General features: G+C 42.8%; 1 protein-coding gene across 4 annotated transcripts in view; it reads right to left on the bottom strand.

The window, feature by feature from the left end:
- The window catches only part of RIMS1 (regulating synaptic membrane exocytosis 1), a gene marked incomplete at its 5' end in the record, with an annotated part of 337770 nt that overhangs the window by 269681 nt on the left and 44347 nt on the right, over positions 1-23742 (bottom strand). The gene's annotated exons all lie outside the window — the stretch shown is intronic.

The raw sequence follows: 23742 nt of genomic DNA, 5'->3' as shown, positions 1-23742 counted from the left end.
ACAAACTTTTAATCAGACAACTGGGACTTGGCTGCTTTTTTTTTTTTAACCCTAATCATCAAGATAAACTATCGTTTCCTACTTTCATATAGCCAAAAAAACTACTGCAGGAAATGAATTATTTTCAGAATCTGGGAGCTGCAGAAGCACTTTCACGATAAGCAATGTTCACAGAGCTTCACAGAAGTCTACTGTAAAAGCCAATGAAGCTGCTTAAAAAGGGAGCTTTCTAGTGCATGAAGGATGTAAATGAGAAGCCAGGTTTTAATTGCTGATAGCAACCCTGAAGAAACTACACTTGGTGCATCATCTGCTCCTTTCTGCAGAAATTTCCAACTTTATACCTGTGTAAAGCAAATACTACAGAAAGTATCTGAGAGTTGCTAGCTGCCCCTACCCCACCCTGTAGATGCCACACACCAGATCAGGGATGGAAAATTTTAAATCCCTGTATGGAAGCCCACAGAAGGGCCTCCTCAGAATTATGATCCTTCATCCTCGACACAGGAGGATGAAGGATCATAATTCTTTTCTCCAGAAAGCTTGTAAGCAGCTTTCCATTCTCCTGTGTAGTTTCCTCACAATCACAGAGCCTCTGCAGTTGACTGTACAGTTCCCAAAACCGTGGTGTTTCTCCAGTAGGGTCTTTCTTTGGGCTTTTCGGTAACCTGTAAATCAACAGATATATCTACTTAGTACAGAAAAATAACACATGTATGGATCAGTGCATCTCAGACACAGCCTGGGTGTCCAGACTGGTCCCTAGTCTGTTCCCTAGGCTCCAGCAAGTCCAAATGTGGCAGACTTTAGAGCAGTCTACTCTGCAAAAGGGAGATGAGAGTTAGCCTGGCATCTGCCAGTTGAACACATGCGACCATCTAAAGGGTACAGCTGTCTAGAGACAAAAGAACACGCAAACATACAGATCAGAGATGCTTGACTGTGCTTTCTACCTTCCAGTGCTACAGCCAAGACCTTCACACATCACTCTCTCCAGACAACCTAGACTCAAAGCATGCATTAGCTACCATGAAGGAACTTGGAAGCTACCCTCCACTGAGGCATGGCCAGGAGCATGCCTCCTGGAGGAGGCCCCCACCAAAGCATGACCTAATCTGTCCTCCAGAGGGATGTTACAGTGGGCGAGAAGAGAAACCCAAACCACTCTCTCTACTCTGGCCTGACTGGGGAAAAGAAAAAAAAAAACCAGCTAGAATTAACAAAGATGGAAACCGGGAAGAAAAAAGAGCAGGTAAGGACATCTTCCCAGTCATCTTGGTGGAATATGAGCTTATCCATCCACATCTCTGCTTTGCTGTGGCAGAGCAGTAGCCCTTGCAGCGCTCTGGACTCCTCCACCTCGGAGCCATCTATCGACTCCAGCTCCTGATGGGCCCGAGAGCCCTAAGTGTATCGCTGGCAGCGCCTTCCCTTCATGTGCCTGGATGACTTCTTAGGTCATCTGTTCATTTCCCACCAGCTGATGCAACATATGAGGCTAGGTTTTCGACTGCTTTATACAAAGAGCCCTTTGGGACAGGTCTTGAGCGCTAGAACTATGAGCAAAAAGAACAAAAAAAGAAGCATGGGGGATTGAAGCATGAGTGATGGAAATGGCTGCCAGACTATGGAAAGCAGAGCAGCTGATATCCCAACTGGAATGATGCAGAAGCCTGATTCCCACCAGACTTAACTGTGGAGTATTAATTCAGTATTATTTGTCCTTTTTGAGGCTTTATTCTTCCTTTTTTTGTTGTTGTTTATAATAGTAACTTAATACTCTTCCTTTTGATTTCTTTGTAGTAATAACTTAATACTGAATAAATTTATCCTGGATAAAATGTGATGTGAAATAAAAGAGGAAAGCAACAAGCTATAGAAATGGGGATACACTCAAACGTAGAAAGAGGAATTGGATTGAAAAGGTATGCAGGATACAGCGAGGAGTGGTTTTTCCTCATAGTCTTGCATACTACAAACATTCACCTTCAATCAGGAAACAAAATTCAAAGTCTGTTGTATAGAAGAACTAAAAACCAAATCTTTCCCACCATCTCTTTTACCATACAGACAGCAAGATGGAGATAAATGTGATAGGAGACGTGATTCGGGCATAGACTCCATGTATCAACATAATAATATAAGAGCAAGAGAAAACTAGCGTTGGTTGCAATACCATATTTCAGTGCATTTAGAAGAGACACATTTAGAAATCTGTCTGGACGGCAGATGCCCTTATTGTCCCATGAAAGAGCTGGAACAAAAAGCTTGTTTTAAATATGTGCTAACAAGCTACTGAATTCTGAGTGGGCCAGTAACCGCCTGTTCAGGAAAATGTCTTTGGTTGTGAGGTATCAAGTTTTACCTGAACTCTAGGGTAGCCTCAACTGCTCTGAATTTATCCTGGCCTTAGGCTTTACATCTCAGTATACTCAGATTTTCTTACAAGCCATTAGAAATAAAAGGCTCTAGGACACGGGCCCACTTCTAAGGGGATTTGTTGTATGAATTGGTGACTGATATCTCCAAAATTGAAGAGCTGTCAAAAAGAAGAGGATACTGCAATCACTTTACTTCCATTTAACTCATTAAAAGCAACAATCACAGGGAGCAGAGAGACATTAATGACTCCTTTTTATTATTTATTTTTATTATTTTATATGCATTATGTTTTGTAAAAATACATATATAATAGATATTTGTATAAATTCTATGTATAAATACATTTTTTTTACACACACACACACACACACATATATAAAATGATATTTTATGTCCCAGAAGCTGGGATCAAAGCTACACTAGGTTTTTACCCAGCAGCCGTTTTTCATTGCAGACATCACTAAAGCAACATCGTTAATGCTAAATTCAGCAAGCCCTATGTTTTTCACTTGGGTGTTTTTGTTGTCAGTGATGACAGCCATAAATGTTTTAGGCGACTCTACCTATAACTACAGCAGAGGTTTTCCCCTCCTCATCTCCCTGTGAAAGAGCAATGGCTTCACTTTTCTATCTATCTACAACATCCCATGCAGAAATTTGGATGCTGGCCTCAAACAACACGTGACGTACGACCACCAAGTCCAAGTGCCTCGGATGGCCAGAGCACGCTCGGCAAGTCCCATCAGATGATTTCATTGCATACATACGGTGCTTGCGTGTGCACTCTCCTACAGACTCTCCACAGACTTCACCGTAAGCGTGAAACATCCCTACACTGTAAGTGGACGTCTACCTGATTACTAACACACGGGGGTTATTTGTCTGGGATTTCCAGGCGCCAAACGAAAGAATACTACGGCATCCAGCAGTCCAGCCAGAAGAGCAGCAATTCCACAGACATCCCGGTGAAAAATGCCAATACTGTCCTTCCCCATCTCATCCCTAACCTGGATGAAGCTTTGTAATATTACACCTAAGCAACTGACTGGAAAAAAAAAAAAAACTTTCTGTTTAGTAGGAAACAGATTTAGGGGAAATCTGTTTCCTTTTAAACAGGAAAGTTTAGTAGGAAAATTAGAGGAAAAAAGATGGATTTTTGTTTAAATCCTTTCAAATCAAAGCAGCTTGATGTGAAACAGAGCACAGAACTTTCATAAGGAAACTCCTGGTAATGCAGGATTTAAACCCATGGGTTACATTTAAAATTCTTCAGGTCCGGGAGAGTCTAAGCCTTAGTATAACCACTAGCACAATAAGCTTTAGACCCTGAATCACAGTATTATAACAATAAAAGATTTCCCAAACTAAATAACTGGGCCACAGATGCACAGTCTTCACTTACAGATGAACCTATTGGTTAGGGAACCCACTAGCTTAGTCTCGGACACTAAACTGTTAAGTTCACACAAATTCACTTTATTCCCAGTAGACAGAAGGAATACAAGACAGTATTTTCAGAAGCACAGAAGATCCCGTATTTTTACATGATATATGCTGCTAGGAATCTAAAGCAAACATTATTTTATCCAAAACTTGAAAAAATTTCATCTATAAATTGTCAGAAAAATGATACAATAAATGCATTTATACTGATTACACCTTTCCCCTTCCTCAACACACATGGTTTAGAATTAAAAAGTAGCCATTTCTAATCATGACACTGAATTAAACATTGGTTTTGCACGTTCTTCAGTTTGTTAGATTTACAATTCCTAATCAAGAAGCCTAGTTCCATGTTTCCTGTAGTTCAAGGAGTTAACAAACACACACACACACTTCCGTTCACACTGTATATGCCTTCTTTCTTTCTACTCCCTTCCTTTACATCCTCTTTCTATTTCTTCATACATCCCCCTGGGCCTTCAAAATTATTCTTTACGATGCAGCAAATACATTTTTTCCTGCATCTAAACTAGCTTTTCTTTCGGTTATTCATTTTTTTTCTGTAGTGAAGAAATATCAGGACTGCAATACTTGCTACAAGCCTAGTCTTCAACATTGACTTAGAGGAGTACATAAACAGAACAGACATTTTTGTACTCGATGTTTATCAAAGTACTCTCAGATCAGACAGTATTATCATCTTCCCCTCCATAACCCGACAGGACTGTGGCTTACACTTTTGTCACTCACGCTAAGAAAGCCTGGCTGTCACTCTTCAGCCCTCTGGGGGATGAGCGGATTGAGAGCTGCCCTGCCAAGAAGGACTTGGGGGTACTGGTGGAGGAAAAGCTGGACATGAGCCAGCAATGTGCGCTCACAGCCCAGAAGGCCAGCTGTATCCTGGGCTGCATCCAAAGCAGCGTGGCCAGCAGGGCCAGGGAGGGGATTCTGCCCCTCTGCTCTGCTCTGGTGAGACCCCGCCTGGAGTCCTGCATCCAGCTCTGGAGCCCTCAGTACAGGAGAGACATGGATCTGCTGGAGCGGGTCCAGAGGAGGCCACAAAAATGTTCAGAGGGATGGAACACCTCTCCTATGAGGACATGCTGAGAGAGCTGTGGTTGTTCAGCCTGGAGAAGAGAAGGCTCCAGGAAGACCTTATTGCAGCCTTCCAGTACTTCAAGGGGGACTATAAGAAAGATGAGGACAGATTTTTTAGCTGGGTCTGTTGCAATAGGACAAGGCATAATGGTTTTAAACTAAAAGAGGGTAGATTTAGACTAGATCTAAGGAAGAAACTTTTCCCAGTGAGTGTGGTGAAACACTGGCACAGGTTTCCCAGAGAGGTGGTAGATGCCCCATCCCTGGAAACATTCAAGGTCAGGTTGGACGGGGCTCTGAGCAACCTGATCTAGTTGAAGATGTCCCTGCTCACTGCAGGGAGGTTGGACTAGATGACCTTAAAAGGCCCCTTGGAACCCAGAGATTCTATGATTTGCAGAAAAGCAGACACAGGTTTCCCAAAACCCACATACTACTGAAAGAATAAGCTCTACGCTTGTCAGAAATTATTATAATAGCAAATATAAACAGAAGGAACTTCAAAAGAATGTAAGATTTAGTCTCAAAATGAACTCAAAATGGAGAATGTGCTTATAGGGCGCATGCGGGGTCAGGCTTTAATTTCTGAGTATCAAGGAGGGCAACATTCGTCCTTTCCTTCCTCCTTCCATCAGAGAGGGCTGAGGGCTAGAAGCAGGCTAGGGAATGCCAACATGGCACATACAATGCTGCTCTCTGCCAGCAAACTCAGGGGCTTTCTTGCCTCTGTGTCAGAAATCCTTCCCCATCCCCACAGGTGCTGAGACCAGGCGCTCTTACAGCCTCTATGCTTGAATTATGCCTTCAAAACATGGAAATACAAAAATTCTGCTGTATCTTCATGGATCAACCAGATGAAGACTCTCCAAGTCAAAAAGAAGCATCTAGTTAGCTTACTGCAAAAGGTTACAACATCTTTCTTCACAAAACCTCACAGGAAGATACTAGTTCTCTCAAACTCTACCTGCCCTACTGTAACACAAGAAGAAAGGGTCAGTTTTCCAGGAAAAAAGGATCCTGAAACAGACTCCACAGCAGTTCCACAGAATAAGCTAAGAAAAGAGTCCTTAATGTGGAGGGCTTCCTTATAGTTCTTCTGGAGGCATCTAGACACACTTTTCCTGGAAGTCTCCATCAGACCCATACAAGACAGAACTACAAAGAAGCACGCTTAAATATGTACTGTATTCAGGCAGCAACAGGTCCTTTGGGAATGATTTTCAGAAGTGTTCAGGCTTGAAGGGAGATTTTTGAGTGGCCTGATAAAATCTCAGCAGGCACCTGAGAGATTTCACTAAAAGAGTCCACCTGAATTTTTAAGTTCTGAAACAATGTCCAGCCTTTTGTCCTTGTATCTAGGCTTCAAGCAAAGACAGAACACACAGCTGTCTGAAAAAGATTGAAAAGATAAGTAATTCCAGTCAGGAAATAAACACCACTATTTCTGTCTCTTAGGGTGTCTTACTTACATAGAGAGACTTGACTCCCATAACTTTACTCATCCACATCTGACCCAGTCACCCTAGGTTTCTTTCATAGCCAAGAGAAACAGTCACATCTAGGAACATATAATTTGTTTTATATGTCTACTTTAGACTGAGCCATAGACACTCTAGATACAGATGTTCCTATTATTCCAGTTAAGTAGTAATTTTTTATAATCAACTACCCTAAAAGAAGCCAGGGATGTTGCAGATGTTTATATGTAGCCTGGTGCATCCCATTTTAGTTGTCTGGATGGCAGCTGAGTACTAGTCATTTAGCCAGTACTACCAGCTCTTTCCCATTTTCTTTTGCTGACACAGAAGCAAGCCGAAAGCCAGAGGAGGGAGAAGCAACATGTGTAAGAAGCAGCACTGACAGAAGACATTGGCTAGAATGTGAATTGCCAATAAAGATAATACACGGAAAAATATTGCTGTGGGTACATCAGTCATTCACGCAGCAGCCATGGCACTTATGTCACAGAGGTATCTGTACGTTGCTGTTTTTTTTTAATGCTCCAAGATAAAGAATCAAATATGGGACTATGATGTTTCTGATCAACTAAACTATTTCTGGATATAGTTGTTAACACTAGAATGTAAGAAACAACTCATGAACACAAGAAATATTGTATCGGGTCGGACCAATGGTCCATCCAGTCCTGCATTTTGGGTCTAATAAGAGATGGTAGAAGAGGCTACACAGGGGAGTACATGAGCTGGACATCTTTGTGTAGCCCTTTCCCCTCATTCTCCACAAGCATTACCACATCTCCACAAACAACACATGCTGTTGTTTGGGGGATGCAAAATAAGATGGGCCCAAAAGGAATTTGAGAGGGTATTAGCTATATCTGAAATGTCACTGAAAGCTGTAGCCTGTTACATGGGGAAGCTGCCAAGTTAAAAATAGAAACTGCCATTCTGATTACAGCTGTGAGATGCATTTCACTGATCATCTGGCTTTTATCTGATTTATAATTTATTTAAAAGGATTAATCCCCTAAAAAAAACTAACATTGTAAACTGTTACCTATTTCAGAACACCAAAACCTGCAGTGCTGACTGTGGACAGGAATTAAAAGCAACCCAGATATTGCAATACATGTTCTCGTCAGTAGTAGGTCAGCAGAAAGCACTGTGATGAATCTGCTGCTGCTGTTTTTCTTCTTTCTGACTGTGGTAGTAAAAGAGTGGTTAGAAATCTTAAAAGGTATATTTAACAGCTGCTCTTCATGCACGCTCATAGTTACTAAAGTGGGACTAGTCTGCATGGGTTTGAGTCTGCTTTCAGTGCATCACATTCCCCTATACAATGTTTAAAGCTGTATATAGACAGCTGTGTATATAATGTAACCAAATAAATCATAGCACTCATCTCTAATATCAGCTGCTCTCCACTAATAGACAAGGACTTCAAGCCAGCTTCCAAAAATCACCCAGCTGAATGACCTTAAAAAAACCAGACAATACATGACTTGAAACTTCTGAAAGATAAAATATCGCAAAGGTGGAAAGCAAGTTCAATACGTTTGATTTCTTCCTTCTGTTGTGAAATATGTTTTCAAAAGGAAAAGAGACAGTTTTAAAAATTGTATTTGTACAGCACTTCATTTTGCAAAATGCAAGGAACCAAGTACACTCATTGAACACTCATGTAACTTACGGACAGGAATGTTCTAGGTACCTGTACATCACAGAATCACAGAATCACTAGGTTGGAAAGGACCTTCAAGATCATCAAGTCCAACCATTAATCCAGCGCCACCATGTCCCCTAAACCATGTCCTGAAGCACCACATCCACACGTTTTTTGAACACTTCCAGAGATGGTGACTCCACCACCTCCCTGGGCAGCCTGTTCCAATGCCTGACCACACTCTCAGTGAAGAAATTTTTCCTAATATCCAATCTAAACCTCCCCTGGTGCAACTTGAGGCCATTTCCTCTTGTCCTATCACTAGTTACTTGGGAGAAGAGGCCAACACCCTCGTCGCCACAACCCCCTTTCAGGTAGTTGTAGAGAGCGATGAGGTCTCCCCTCAGCCTCCTCTTCTCCAGACTAAACAACCCCAGTTCCCTCAGCCGCTCCCCATAAGACTTGTTCTCCAGACCCCTCACCAGCTTCGTTGCCCTGTTCTGTACACACTCGAGCACCTCAGAAGCCTTCTTGTAGTGAGGGGCCCAACACTGAACACAGGATTCAAGCTGCGGCCTCACCAGTGCCGAGGACAGGGGCACAATCACTTCCCTACTCCTGCTGGCCACACTATTCCTGATACAGGCCAGGACGCTGTTGGCCTTCTTGGCCACCTGGGCACACTGCCGGCTCATGTTCAGCCGGCTGTCAACCAGCACCCCCGGGTCCCTTTCCGCCAGGCTGCTCTCCAGCCACTCCTCCCCAAGCCTGTAGCGTTGCATGGGGTTGTTGTGGCCAAAGTGCAGGACCCTCCATTTGGCCTTATTAAACCTCATACAGTTGGCCTCTGCCCATCGATCCAGCCTGTCCAGATCCCTCTGCAGAGCCCTCCTACCCTCCAGCAGATCAACACTCCCACCCAACTTGGTGTCATCATACTTCACTTGCATACAGTCATTTAACTGCACATGCACATAGGGATAAGAGAGGCTTCGGACCCCGTGCATACTGCTGGACTTGAGCACCTGGTCACTTGTCCATCTCACAAGAGAACTCGGTCTACTGCAGGAAGGGATATTTATTGGTACATGAGTCTCTGCTGGTCCAACTCCAGGAGAAAAAGCAACACACCTGGGGAAAGTCGTACCTCCAGACTGATCTCGCATGCAGGTCACATACAGTATTCTTTAAGTGTGTATTTGCCTTTGATGTACATATATTACACTTGTTAATACTAATGAAAACACTGAGAAACTCTTGAGAACAAAGGAAAACCATCGCCCCAAGGGGTCTGCGCTCATGCCTGGTGAAAGCAGTGAGTGCCATAGTTTGAGTTGCCCGAGTTACGGCATGAAACCTCCTGAAAAGGAGATGAAGCATACATGCACTTTCATTGGAACATTGCCATAGTGAAGTTTGGCTTATATATATCTTATTCAGAGCTTCTGAAAAAGCTTCAAAGAGCCTACAGTGTACAGTTTAATTAGCTGTTTGTTAGAGAGAGACTGGGGTCGCTTTGAAATTCTGCCATCTGATTAAGGAACAAGCACATTCAGTCCAAGGTGCTATGTAAACTGTACACACACAGTGCTCCAGACCTTCATTTAAAATGAAATCTTCTAACCCAGCGTTACGTTCTTCCAGGCTGTGCTTAGAGCAGGATCAGACCCCGGAGTCTACCTGCAAACAGGTCAAATAGAGGGAAGTCCAGATTATTCCACTCCTCAGTTGACAGTTCTGGTTCTGTAAGGGGATAGTGTTTTGTGATTTAACATCCTTAGCCCTTACTTACAACAAAGACTGGCCATTTGTCCTTCAATTTAAATGGAATGGCAACCTGGACATAAACCCGTCCTTAAATACCATGTCCCAGCCAGTACTAGATCAGCTTGCAGTGACAGCTCTGGAGCTTCCTGAGAAGCAGCGAACTGCATAGGCCAAACTACAAGAGATGGAATAGCTGATACAATAGCACAGTTTCACACCCAGTTTAAAATAAATCACATTTATAAATTAAAAATGGAAATCCTTCAACCTGCTGTAACTTCCCCTCTTTGGACACAAAGATTAAATAAAATCTTGTTGAGACCATCTATTAGATTGACAGTCATTGCAATGAGGAGAAAAAATATAGATGCAGCCATTTTAAGAGTGAGAACATACAGGATGGTTTGCTGCTTCTGACATTCTCTCTTCTTGGAATTAAACTCTCACTGTCATTTATGCCTTAAAAATATGCAGTCCAAGAATATATTCCCTACTTACCTCAAAATTTCCCTTTCATCAGTGGATCGAGACCCATTAATTTCCTAAAACTGCTCGTTTTAGAGGCAAAAGACATACTCCAGATGGTATCACAAACTAGAGGGCACTCCTTGAAAGTGATTTATTGCCTTTAGCTGAGCACAGAACTGTTCACACACTGCGGTGGGCTTGGGGAGAAAAGAATGAAAACATTTTACTTTATTCTAAGCAACTCCCTTTAATTAGATGCATTTAGCACACATCTCCTCATTACATTCATCACGCCGTATTTGAGCAGCTTCTCGAATCGCTTGTGATTGCACCAACGTGTCTTCTGCAAGAGCCTGAAAGGCGGCTGCTGCTGCTGGCTCCACCTCTCAGCTCTGCAGATTTTATGAATGACTAGCAATCACTGACAATGAATGACTGCCAACTGCCCACTCAACCCTTTCCACTCTTCCCTGCACGTACATACTAGAGAAGCAAATAAGCTCCGTGACTGCAAATGAGCCTTCAGTACACTTTCCAATGTATGGCATTCATCTTTCAAAGCAGGAACTAAATGTTCTTCCGGATACTTAGAGTATAGAAATTAAATATTAAAAGCTTATGCAACATCCTTTTTCTTTTTTTTTTTTCCCCCCCCAACCAGATAACTTTTTAGGCATTTAATCAAAGTGAGATTGTCTTTTTCTGAATGCTTCACTGCTTCAGCAACAAACAGGAAAACTGGAATTAAAGAGCCCTCACCTACTTCCAGCAAACAGATTTATCTGGAGCCAAAACATAAAATCTGACAGTTGTTTTTCAATACTGTATTGGTAATGTTTCAACATAAAAGATACTTTCTATCCAGAAGGCAGTTACTTCTATATCACTAATTTCTTAATTTAATGGATACATGAAAACAATCAGCACAATTTTGCTTGTTTATTACAATGAGAATGGCCTATAAAGAACGTTAAATGCCACAGTAGTTACCACTGTAGCGCCATCAATCTAAATTTGTGACTGTAAGCAGAGGGTAAAAAACCCACATAGGAGAAACATTTGTATTACAGATTAGTTACTAAGGCCAAATGTAAACCAAGAAGTAGCTCACTGCACGCTCTGATATTACTCTGTCATAATAGAGAATAAATAAAAAGCAAGGTATGCTCTCTTGCTGTTTAAGATGCATTTTCAGTTCTTGCGACCCTGCAGCCCAGTATTGCCACTGCTAGGAACAAGCCACGGGCTTTGCAATGAGTTTGCAAGGCCTCAGGACCAAGGCTTGTCAGCTCCGCTTTGTCTGAACTTCCCTTGGCCTGACGTGAGCTTTGTTTCACTCGGTTTAGCTGTAACAGCAATTAACAGAGCTTTGCACCTCCAGTTATCCAGAAGGGAAAAGGGAGGTGTTTGGGACATGCGAAGAGTTGGCCTGAGCCGCCTGCAGTTAGCACATTCAGAGGCAGGGAAGCAGCACAGATGCAGAAGTGCCTTCACTGAGCATTATTCAATCAGGAAAAATATAAAGTATGTAGAACAGAAACATAGAAAAAGTTGTCAGAAGTATCCAATGTCTTCTGCAATGCCTTAAGCTCGATTCAGTTAAAATGACGAGTGATTGAAGAGATCTGAGCACAGTAAATTATCATCTAGAGTATAACTCATGGTTTAGAGTACACGTAAAAACTAGAAAATGAGATACTTTCAGAGGCAGTTGATAATGAAGCTTAATCTTATGTCCCAATGCATGACAAGTTTCAATAAAAGACTTAAAGATGTAATGTTACACACTGGAAACTCATACACCATGTTTCAGCACAATTATTGGTAAATAATGATCATGAATAACACAGGTAAAGGCTGGGGGAGGGACAGGACACATGACCTAAAGGGATCTTGCTAGTATCTTTAAAGTATCAGCAAATTTAAGTCATTTAACGCACTAATAACTATTTTTTAATGTAAACATGTTAATAACTAGACAACAGTACCCAGGTTGAAAATCCATACACTTTCTCTAACTGAACTGGGCTAAATAAAGCTCCTCATCTGCACATGAAGAAAAAAATGTAAGTAATAACGTATATAGTCACAGAAGTATTTCAACATATTTACATTCATGTCAAGGGCTTGACTTCAGTTGAGACCCATGAAATCATCACAAAATGTATTAAAAGCTTTTAGTGAACTCCTCATCAAGTGCTATGGCCTAAAGCAAACTATTTTATCTCCTCCAATTCCCAGCAAGTACTGATTCGCACAGGACATATAAAGTGGTGTGAAATGGATGATGGAGCCAACGTTGCCTTTGCGTCCTGAGAAACAGTACTAAAACAAACCCATAGCACAATTTATTTAGCTGTGGTTTTGTTTTTTTGGTTTTTTAAACCTTTTTGCAAAGCAAATACAAATACAGAGACAGAGAAACAGAATAACTACCTCTCTACTTAAGGAAGACCAAGTGGCTACAAAGGAATAGCAGTTAAGGAGGCCTGAAGATGAGCACATTCACACCCTATTAGCTTGTTTTCCATCTCCAACAGTATTAGATAGTCTTATAAAATATAATCACCTCTTACTATGAATTTTGCCTTCCTTACTTATAACCTTACACTATCACAAACTACCACAAAACCGCCATTAGAAAAGCAGAAGGTGACAGTGGCTGACAATGCCTTTGAAGTTCTCTAACCCTCTTACAGGTTGCTGCCTTTTCCATCCCACTACACTGATGTTCATCCTTAACTAAGCATTTCCTCCACCTAGACACTTGCCATGCACAGTTTTTGAGAGAGCCAATCAGTTTGCACTGGCTGGTTTCTAGGCCAGGTACTCAAGGCAGATGATCAACCTAGTAGATCAATACTAGTAGTCAAATAAGATTTTTGTTACACGGTATCTGCCATCATTTTTGCTTCTGACACAGCAAAACCCAACATTTTCAACAAAAGAACAGCATTACTCAGTTTTGCAGTTCTTACAGTCATCCTCCAGCTCAAGGCAAGTCTGATGATCTCCAGCTGACACAGGTTTTTCACTCACTACCCCACAGAAAGAAGCAAACAAAAGGGCAGGGGATGAAGCCAGCCAAAGCTGCCATCTGAAACAACCAATGTGTCCCCAAATTTGTTTACATTTGTAGTTGCTCCCCTCGATATTTTGTATTTTCAGTACCATCAATATGAATACTTAATACATTCACACTAGTGCTATTCATAGCAAGGAAATCTCAGTAATTCTGCTTTTTCTTTTGATCTATTTTTGCAGGTGTTCTGACGCTAACATGATTAGGTAGGAGCATACTTCTTTGTCTGAAAGTAATTCTGAGACAAGACCAAAAAACCTTTATCACTGCAAGATCCAAAGTATCATCAGTCTTAGGGACATAATTATGGATTTTTTTCTAAGCTATTTAAGATTCTTATGACAGATCATGACTAAACAGTACTAACCATTCTTTCACATCCAATTCAAACAACTTTTGTTATATGATCATGGAGAAGGCCAATATGTTAGACATCGTAGCATATTCAGAAAGACAGACAGATGTGTTCACATAGCACAAAACCAGCTCTTCAATTATCCTTGATTGCATCTATACTGCCCAGCTGGAAATAGCTGAGCGCTGCATTTACACTTCAGTAGGGGACATTTGTTGTATGAATTATGTGCAAACTGTCAAACACCAGCATTATGTTTACCTAGAATTCATGTATCACCTTACTCCATGTCTTCACTTTAATAGACATATAATAAATCAGCTATTTGAAGGGTTGTATCCCAATAGGACAGCTACATTGATATTTTGAAAGCTGTTTTTTCCACTTCTCGTGCCCTATTCTCTACATAAATGATATGAATGGAAGTCAGTTATTAAATCCTTGAGAGACGTGCACTTAACATGAATCCAGGCACGGGATATGGACATGAATATGGTGACAATTAACATTTCAGATCTTGCTGGTTCTGGACTAAAATTTTCTCCATTGAAATCCAAGTATTCCTTGTTAAAAAAACCCTATATATTACTTGTCAATAGTGAACCACTTTTGTGGCCTTTATATCTTTCTGTGAAGACATATGATCTCCACAGAACTCATTCTGTACTTAATACATAATTGCATACTCCCCCCCCACACACACAGGATCACAGGATCTTCGAAGTTGGAAGGGATCTCTGGAGATGATCTAATGCAACCCACTGCTCAAAGCTGGGTCAGCTCTGACATCAGATCAGGTTGCTCAGGATTTTATCTAGTCAGTCTTGAAACCTCAAAGGACAGAGACTACACGACCTCTCTGGGCAACTGCTCACTGCTTGACTGTCCTTATGGTGGAAAAATTTTTCCTTATATCCACTGTGAATCTCTCATTTCAGTTTATATCCAGTATCTCTCATCCTCCTATCAACACAGTCCTTGGAATAGCCTGGCTCCATCTTCTGAATAAACTCCTTGTAGGTACTGCTAACAGGTGCCCCTAAAGCTATCTCTTCTCCAGGCTGAGCAAGTCCAGGGTTCTTCACCCTCTCTCATGACAAGTGCTCCAGATGCCTGACCATGCTGTACTCGCTCCAGTTCATCATTATGTTTCCTATACTGTGGAGTCCAAAACCAGATCCAATATTCTAGATGATGCCTAATGAGTGGTGAGTAGAGGAGGATAATCCCCCCTCTCGATCTCCTGGTGTGTGGGTGCTGTTGGCCTTCCTTCCCACCAAGGCACATTGCTGTCTGCTAGGGCCTCCAAGTCATCCTCTTCTGCTGAACTGCCCCCAGGCAGTCAGTTCCCAGCCCGCACTGTGACAAGGGGTTATTCCTTCACAGATGCAGGAGTTTGCGCTTGCTCTTCACGAGCATGTTCCTGTCAGCCCATTCCTCCAGTCTATCAGGGACACTCTGGATGGCAGCCCTGTCCTCTAGCCTACCTACTCATCACCCCAGTATGGCATCATCTGCAAACTTGACCGCAGTGCATTCTGTTGCCTTCTCCAGGTTACCGATAAAGACGCTAACCGGTAGTGACACCTGTGGCACTCCACTGTGCCACTGGCACCCAGGCAGAGTGGGAACCATTACCTGCTACCCGCTGAGCCTGAACAGCCAGCCAGGTTTTTACACATCTTGTTGTTAACCCATCCAGACAGTAAGGTCCTAATTTGGACATCAGAATGTTGTGGCAGACTGTGTAGAAATTCCTGTTAAAGCCAAGGTCAATGACACACTGCTCTCTCATCCACAAAGCTAGTCATTTCATCATAGCAGGCAACCAGGTTGGTTGGGCATGATTTACCCTCAATAAATCCCCAGGTTGCCCAGAAACATATTCCAAAATCACTCCATGATTTTCCCAGGGACTGAAGTATGGCTGACTGGCTTGTAGTTCCCCATGTTTACATTTAGGCCTTTTTGAAAATGGGTACAATATTTGCCGTTCTCCAGTAAACAGAGAACTCACCTGATCTCCAGACCTTTTTAAGATGATAGGCAGCAAATATTCAAAGACAATTGTTGACAAAAATCACGAGCCTCCAGCCTTCCTCATCAGAAGTGTCTCCACTTGTATCACAACTGTCTGACTTCCCTTACACCATGTAGCCTGCTCATCTCCTCCCGCAACTCCGTAACTTGTCCCCATCCAGCACATACCTCCAGCAGACATGGCCATCACTTCTGCCCGCTCCAGCCTCAGCATGGCTCTGGGCACTGCCTGCAGTCTGGCCCATGGAAAGCAGCATCCCTCCCAGAGCTCTGCCTGAGCAGGAGTCCCTGCTGTGCCAAGGTAGGTGCTCCAGTTGCGGCTGGGGCCCAGGCTCTGTGGTGTGTTACCGCTGTAATTGATCAGTCCCACTCTGCCTTCAGCAGGTTTATGGTCCCCTTTTGCGCAAACTGTAGCTTCTAAGAAGTGCACCCTGGTTCCCATACTCTGGCAGTTACACAGCTGCATCCCCAGCACTAGCTGAACATGTGCTTGATCCACCCTAACCAGGGGTTGACCTTTCCCAGCAATAACCTGGATCTGATGGTGCCATAATCATAGAAACACAGAATCATTAAGGTTGGAAAAGACCTTTAAGATCATCAAGTCCAACCATCAACCCAACACCACCATGCCCACTAAACCATGTCCCAAAGTGCCTTGTCTACATATTTTTGAACACTTCCAGTGATGGTGACTCCACCACTTCCCTGGGCAGCCTGTTCCAATGTTGGACCACCCTCTCAGTAAAGAAATTTTTCCTAACATCTAGTCTAAACCTCCCCTGGCACAAATTGAAGCCATTTCCTCTCATCCTATTGCTTGTTACTTGGGAGAAGAGACCAACACCATGTCGCCACAACCCCCTTTCAGGTAGTTGTAGAGAGTGATAAGGTCTTCCCTCAGCCTCCTCTTCTCCAGACTGAATAACCCCAGTTCCTTCAGCCGCTCCTCATAAGACTTGTGTTCTAGACCCCAGAAACCAAAGATCCAGAAACCAAACCACAAACTGCAAATGCCATCCACAAGCAGCAGTCGGAGCAGGGACCCTGACACATGCCCAGCTGTGGTCCCCAAGGGCCACTCGATGAGCAGACAGAGGCCCAACACACATACCAGCACGCTCCCAGGGAATGCTCTCCTGTTCCCTGCACTGCCAGGTCCCTTCCTGGAGGTGCCTCCCGAAGCTGCCCATCTCCTCTGCTCTCCCCTCTGCAGGGTCACCATCCTGCCGAAACGCCTCCAGCCACCGGAGCTCCTGCACGCCACCACTGCCTCCCAGTGACGGGTGCCCAGCTTGAGGCTCCTAGCCGACCCACGGGAAGCCACTGGTCAGGGACTGGGGCTGAAATCACCTTTACTGACAGGGAAGACTCACTGGACCATCCGTCTTCCCAGCGATGAGGAGGAGCTGTAGATCCCTGCTGCCCCTGAGGCTAACACAAGCTGGGTCCTTCCACCGGGGCTCTCCAAACACTGCACTGCTTCCATCGAGCAGGGGGGCTGCAAAAACCTTCTCCTTCAGATATGATGTTTCCTTCGACACCCACAAAACAGTTTGAAAATTAATTCAGCTTAACCGGAGCATTACAGGGGAATCTATGAGTTGTTTTTCAGCATTCTCCAAAACAGAAAACTTCAGCACAGTTAGAAAAGTAAGTACCTTTTTAACCACTGTTACTCTTCTGGAGCACGTGGATGGGAACTTGAAGTGATTTACGTCTGCATGCTGCATGAGGAAGATCTCCTTCGCAACAGCAGCAGCCACAGAGGAACTGGGGCTCACAGAACACCACATTTCACGCAGCACTGTTTTTTTAAACTAGTTGACAATAGTCCTCATCTGAGAGATTTTATGAACATTACAGGGTTTCCTTTTCATTTTTCAGCAGTATTTCAATTTAGAACGCAAATCAGACTGCAATATATCGAAGGACAAGAAACCAGAACAGCCATTCTTTCCAGCTCCCCAATGTTTATGGATATTCATTTCTTTGCTTTTAGCAGATGAGAATGGGCCTCCAGGTGCAGAACCAGTATTTAAGATCCAGAAGAAGAAATAAGACTGCCATGAAATGAAAAGGCATTAACTAAGGCCAGACATAAACTTCTGATGACATACAGTTACGAGCAGGTATGATACTGGGTGAGGAAGGAAGCAGAGGAAAACTTGCTCTCGTGCAAGTCTTCAGGCAGAACATTTAGGTCCATCATTCATATTAACAGCATGGCAGATATGGTGGCTACAGACACACAGTAATACCAGGGTACAAGTGCTACAAAATGTAATATTTGTACCGCGTAACCACAGGTATAAATGTTTGATGAGCTCCAGCAGGGCCTAAAGAACATATTGCAGATTGGGTGGAAGAGAAAATGACGCTTAAGGAAAGGGAAAGTGGGTCTTGAGCACTCAGGCCCTTAATCACCCAGCGTGTGGAGAAAAAACAACAAAACAATTCCCGATCATATTCTCATGACTGATTATCTGGGAGCCAGGGAGGGGGGAAACACAAAGACTCTCCCCTAAGCGTTCCTTACAGCTGGCTTTATGCAAAGTCAGCAGCAGGGGCATTTTAGCTATGTAACCTAACTTAACTCTAAAAAGAAGATAATGACATAGAAACGGGGCTTATACAGAGACCTCCTGCAGACTGCAGGGTATTCTTTGGTAGCTTTGTAGCCTACCAGATGCCCCAGCCACCTGCCCAGTGCCAACCCAAGGCTTATTCCTGGGCCAAGAGATTTCCCAATAAATACATCCTGCTCTGCTGGCTCTTTAGGTTGCTTTTGTCGACGTCTGCAGCCTCCGCAGGCAGTTGTCTCATTCCCAGAATGGCGGTCTCAGTTTACTCGCACACATTGCTCACTTCACTGAAGCCGTATTTTGCCACTTGAAAATTTAATTCAAGTTAGTTGACTTCTCCTAAAATTTCATTTCTCTCTAGTGAAACGTGCCACACAATACTAGACCATATAAGCTTCACAAAGAAGAACAACACCATCCTGACCTGCATGAGGTGGGAGCACTGCCAGTAGGTCAAGGGAGGTGATCCTTCCCCTCTGCTCAGCACTGGTGAGACACACCAGGAGTGCTGGGTCCAGTTCTGGGCTCTCCAGTACAAAAGAGACATGGACCTACTGCAGCGGGTTCAGCAAAGGACCACAAAGACAACCGAGGGTCTGAGAGTGTCTGTCATACAAGCAGAAGCTGAGGGAGCTGGGACTGTTCAGCCGGGAGAAGAGAAGGCTCAGGAGGGATCTCATGAACATGTATAAATACCTGATGAGGGGTTGTAAAGAAGATGGAGACAGGCTCTTCTCCGTGGTGTCCATTAAATGGACAAGAGCCAATTCTTACAAATTGAAATAGAGGAAATTCCTTTTAAACATAAGAAAAAGCACTTTTTTATTATGAGGCTGGTCGAACACAGGTTCCCCACAGAGGTTGTGTGGGGTCTCCATCCTTGGACATACTTAAAACCTGACTGACCATGGCCCTGAGTAACCTGCTTTAACTGATCCTGCTTGAGCAGGGGAGTTGGACTAGATGATCTCCAGAGGTTCCTTCCAATCTTAACTACTCTGTGAGTCTGTATGCACCATGGTGCATGTGGAGCATATGGTTCCACAATAGTTTGCACCACGCTAAGATTTTTCTTTTTAGTTTTAATGTATATGCTTCATTTTTGCTTACAGAATCAGGCTAGAACTATAGCAGGGCAGCAAAAATAAGTTCCAACCTGTGTTCATTCAGGAAAACTGTTCCAGAGGCTGAACATGGCTGTACCTTCAGATGGTGCAGAAAATTCATGTTTCACTAGTACTTCTTCAGTGGTCATGTCTCTATTGCTTATACTTTTGAAAACATAGCCAGGAAGCCCCAGAATACCACTATCAAAGTTTCCTCCTCATCTGGCAATGTATTTAGTGTAATACTTGTCATAGCCTCTACACTCATCTCCTTTGGGGAAGAAGGAAAAAGGGGTCAAATCCCTCATTACCAGCTAACCACACACACCAGTTCTGCATCCAGGAGCTTGATATATCGCAGGGGAACAGGTCAGATTAGTTTGCTGCTACGGTTGATAAAAGTGCATGTTGTATCCAAACAATAAACTGTCCCATACATTATTTTCTGGTAAATGGTGGGATAACTGGTCTGTGCTTTCTGGGTAGCGGCAGAAACTGGAGAAAGCAGAGAACAGTCCAGAAGGCCAGTAACATCTGAGCTGAGCTAACCTGCACCCAGAGCGCTGGTTACAGTAGCAGCTGCTAACCTGTATTAATTCAAACTTTTGCCTATACTACCTGAAAATTCAATCAAGAGGGAGTTAAAAGTACTATAATTTTAATGACAAGAGAGCTGTGTATTGTTAAGACTCAAATTGTGGCAACATCTGAGTTAACTCCACGGTGAGGAGCCATGTTGAACAGCCTCTCCTCCGCATGTAGTGGGTGTTCAATAGCATCTCAAGCTAAACGAGACCTAAGCGTGTCCAACTAAGCGTGTCTGAAAATGGACAATAAATCCAGGCTTCTACACGACTGACAAATAGGTTTTTAAGTCTAACAAAAATACCAGTCTTCCTTGCCGCTGACACCAACTTCATCCATTGGTAGCAGAAGGCGGAAACAACATATAATTTATGGTTTTCAGTAAATATCTTTGTGACAAATTGTCAAAGGTAGAACCAACTTAGTTTTTGAAAGCTATTTGACAAATAAAGAAGACTAACAACTTCCTTTTAAAGAAATCCAAATTTAGCTTTAATAATTAGAATTTTTATAAAAAGGAAATTGTCTTCCAAAGTGAAGATTGGCACTAGTTCATGTTGTCAAATTTGACAGCATGAAATCATAGAACAAATGAGAGGATTCTGCAGCTGTTAAATACTGTCAAACACACTTTACAAGTTTTATTCTTATAAATTCATTAATACAAGGCCCTGTTTTTGCCCAACATACAATTTGGACAAAAATGGTTCTAAAAGATTTCTCACCGTTGTTAAGATGGCGTGCTGCTCTTTCAACATTTAAGAGCCCTGGTCTGGACACAACGCTGTACCAGAGCCCTGCGGAGTTGGCAAGAGTTTGGAAACAGCGAGGACAGTTTATGAGCAAGTTCCTACAGCTGTTCTGCGCGAGGGACTGTACAACTGCACGCGCCGTCCGCCAAGGTACAAGCCGACTTTGTACTGAAGCAGATGAGCGCAACCAAAATCTACTAAGATAGCTCAGCGGCCAGCTGTGACCTTCTGCCAGCAGTGAACAGCTAGTGAGAAGTAATGTTTTAAACTAGTCCAGCTATGTGTATTGGATTTCATTTTTCTTTGTTTAAAGGAAAAATATAAAGTAAATTTGTGTAACAAATGCTGTGTGTGTGGACTAACATCAGTATAAGCCCAATGCAGGTTAAATTGCTGTAGCTGTGTGGCTAGCACATATTTCCAAAAATGTAATGAAAATCCAAAATATTATTAACATATAAATATTGATCTATTTAACTTTTTTTTTTGTTGCGCATTCCAGCTGATTCATTGAAAACCATTTACAACTGAATGTTTCAGAAGTCAAAAATGTAATTACACTCAAGGCAGCTATGGTGAACTTGAGTGGTGTTCTTGCCATTTTTTATAACAACCCATGTCAGTTGGACACAGTAAAGAAACAAATCCTGCTCCTTAGAGTCATCCTGCTCAAGACTGTCTTCGGTAATTCACTCGACTTGACTAGGACTGCAGAGACAACACACTTTTTTGCAGACCTCATCGCAGCCATTTACTTCAGCATCTACCAACTATATTCATACCTGTCTCCAGACATCATTGTGGATAATATGATTGCTCCTAGTCTCTCTCCGTGAAAAAACACCAGTGCTGCTTTAGATCAGTTAACATTGAAAATGACCGCAACCGCCCAGGTCCTACCAGTGCTCCGCTGCTCTCAAGCTCTAGCAGGATTCTCACAGTAGACATCCTTCCCTCTACCTCACTGGCAGGGCAACGCAATCTGGCGTCCTGAAAACACCTTGGGCAAGTCATGCTTACACCCTGCAACACTGTGGTCACAGCAACAGAGTGGGTGAAACACTATTTCAATACAGCTCAGACATGGAGAATTCATCTGCAACACTAACACAGGATGGCGTTCTTGTGGAGATAAAAAAAAATGAGGAAAAATAAAATGTAGGAGAACAAGTGTTTACATTAAAAGCTGGGGTTTAATGCTTTAAACAGAATTCATAGATGGCAAATAGAAGAAATCTTACCATAACCACTTAAAATCAAAGAAGATTTCTTGGTCTCTGCCAGGTAAGAACCTGAGCAGGAACACAGATTCAGTTCCAAAGGAACGTGTTTTTTGGGGGGTTTTTTTATCACCAGTAGAAAACTACCTTCTTCTTTAGAAAGCTCTTGCGTATCATTATCACTACGTTCTATTTATTTTTATCTGGATCAAGATATATGTTACTTTTATAAAATCATCTTTTCCTATGAAAGATGAGCATGTCTATTTTCTGTTTGTGATCGTGCTTGCTTTCTGACTTCTGCATATTGAAGACATGGATTATTTATTACTACTTCATGTCATCTCATCTCCTAGAGGCACAATTAAGGTTGTGTTGGGCGTACACTATCTATACACTTTTTACTTGTATTTGGTTAAGTTGCTGCATCTATACTTACTAATATTCCTAATTCTGTCTCATATTAAGACCTATTAATTAAAATTAAATGGCAGCCCTACAGTGCTTTTTGGAGCTCCAAAATACTCCAGTTATGGGAGCAAAAGCTTCAGCTCTTACATAGCACTTCATCATTCAGCCTCACAAAGAGCTTTGCAGGAAATCAGTGCTTTGTCCACACTACACTTGCTTGAAACTACAGCTATAGAGGGAAGAAAAATATTTTCAAGGTCAGCTGGTAGGATACCAGACAGTCTTCTGAATTCCCAGTCACAGACCGTTGGTAGGAGGCACTGGTTACGTGGGGTATTTATTGATGGTTCACGCTTCGTTGTAACACTACATCCAACTCCAGGCAGTTTTTGCCAGCTCTGTATCCACAGTCCTGACTGAAAATGTGAATGTTCCCCTAAGGGTTATTTTTATATTTTCTTTAAGTGTTCATTAACACAGATTTTGGAGGAAGATCTCCTCCTGTGCTATAGCTCTCTACTGCACAGGACAGGCACCCAGGAACTGTCTCCAGCTTCTTGGTCCTGAAAAAGGGGACTTTGCTCTGACGCGTAACTGCTGCCGAGCAGCTGCACGTTGCACCACTGACACAAGGAGTGGGATTCACCTTGCCTATCTTCAAACACCTACAAAAAAAAAAAATGGTATCTCTGAGCTACTCACTCTAGGCTCCTTTTGTTGTCAGTGTAGAGAAACAAGAACCTTAGGATGAGATGACTAGCACCCCACAAGTACCCATTCCTCCCCAGTGATCACCAAGGAGAATTTAGGATGATTAACTCATATGAAGATTTCAGATACAGGCATACACTTGTCTTTGTTAAACTGAATCCCATCGATGGTTTCTAAGTGAGCACACACTAGCACAGGTCTGGATTTGCACCTGGCACAGATAACATACCTGGAAACATTTGTGGACAGATTCTCTTCTTTTATGGTGTCTGAACAGCCCGAGGAATGCTGTATACACGTCGGAGAGCTTGATCGTTAACATTACATACGGTAACAGGGATCAGCTACTCCTCTCAGCACCATGAGGTTTAAGTAAGACAACAAGCACTGCAGCAGCCTGAAAGACAGTCTCCCTTTGACACTTCACATCCAGGATCAAGATTCAAATATGTCACTTGGCTTTTACAGCCCTCGATCAGGATTTGAACCTCCCCTCAATCTGTCTGGGAATTACATACCTCTGGATTAAATAATCTCTTTGACAGAAAGTTTTAGACCTTCCCTCCAACACTCTGAGAGGAAGTCTGACCCATAAATGGCTCCCAGGCTGGCCC

This window comes from Phaethon aethereus (assembly GCF_964289735.1).
Source record: "Phaethon aethereus genome assembly, chromosome: 3".
Classification (NCBI taxonomy): domain Eukaryota; kingdom Metazoa; phylum Chordata; class Aves; order Phaethontiformes; family Phaethontidae; genus Phaethon; species Phaethon aethereus.
This window is presented reverse-complemented; position numbering and strand designations above follow the sequence as displayed.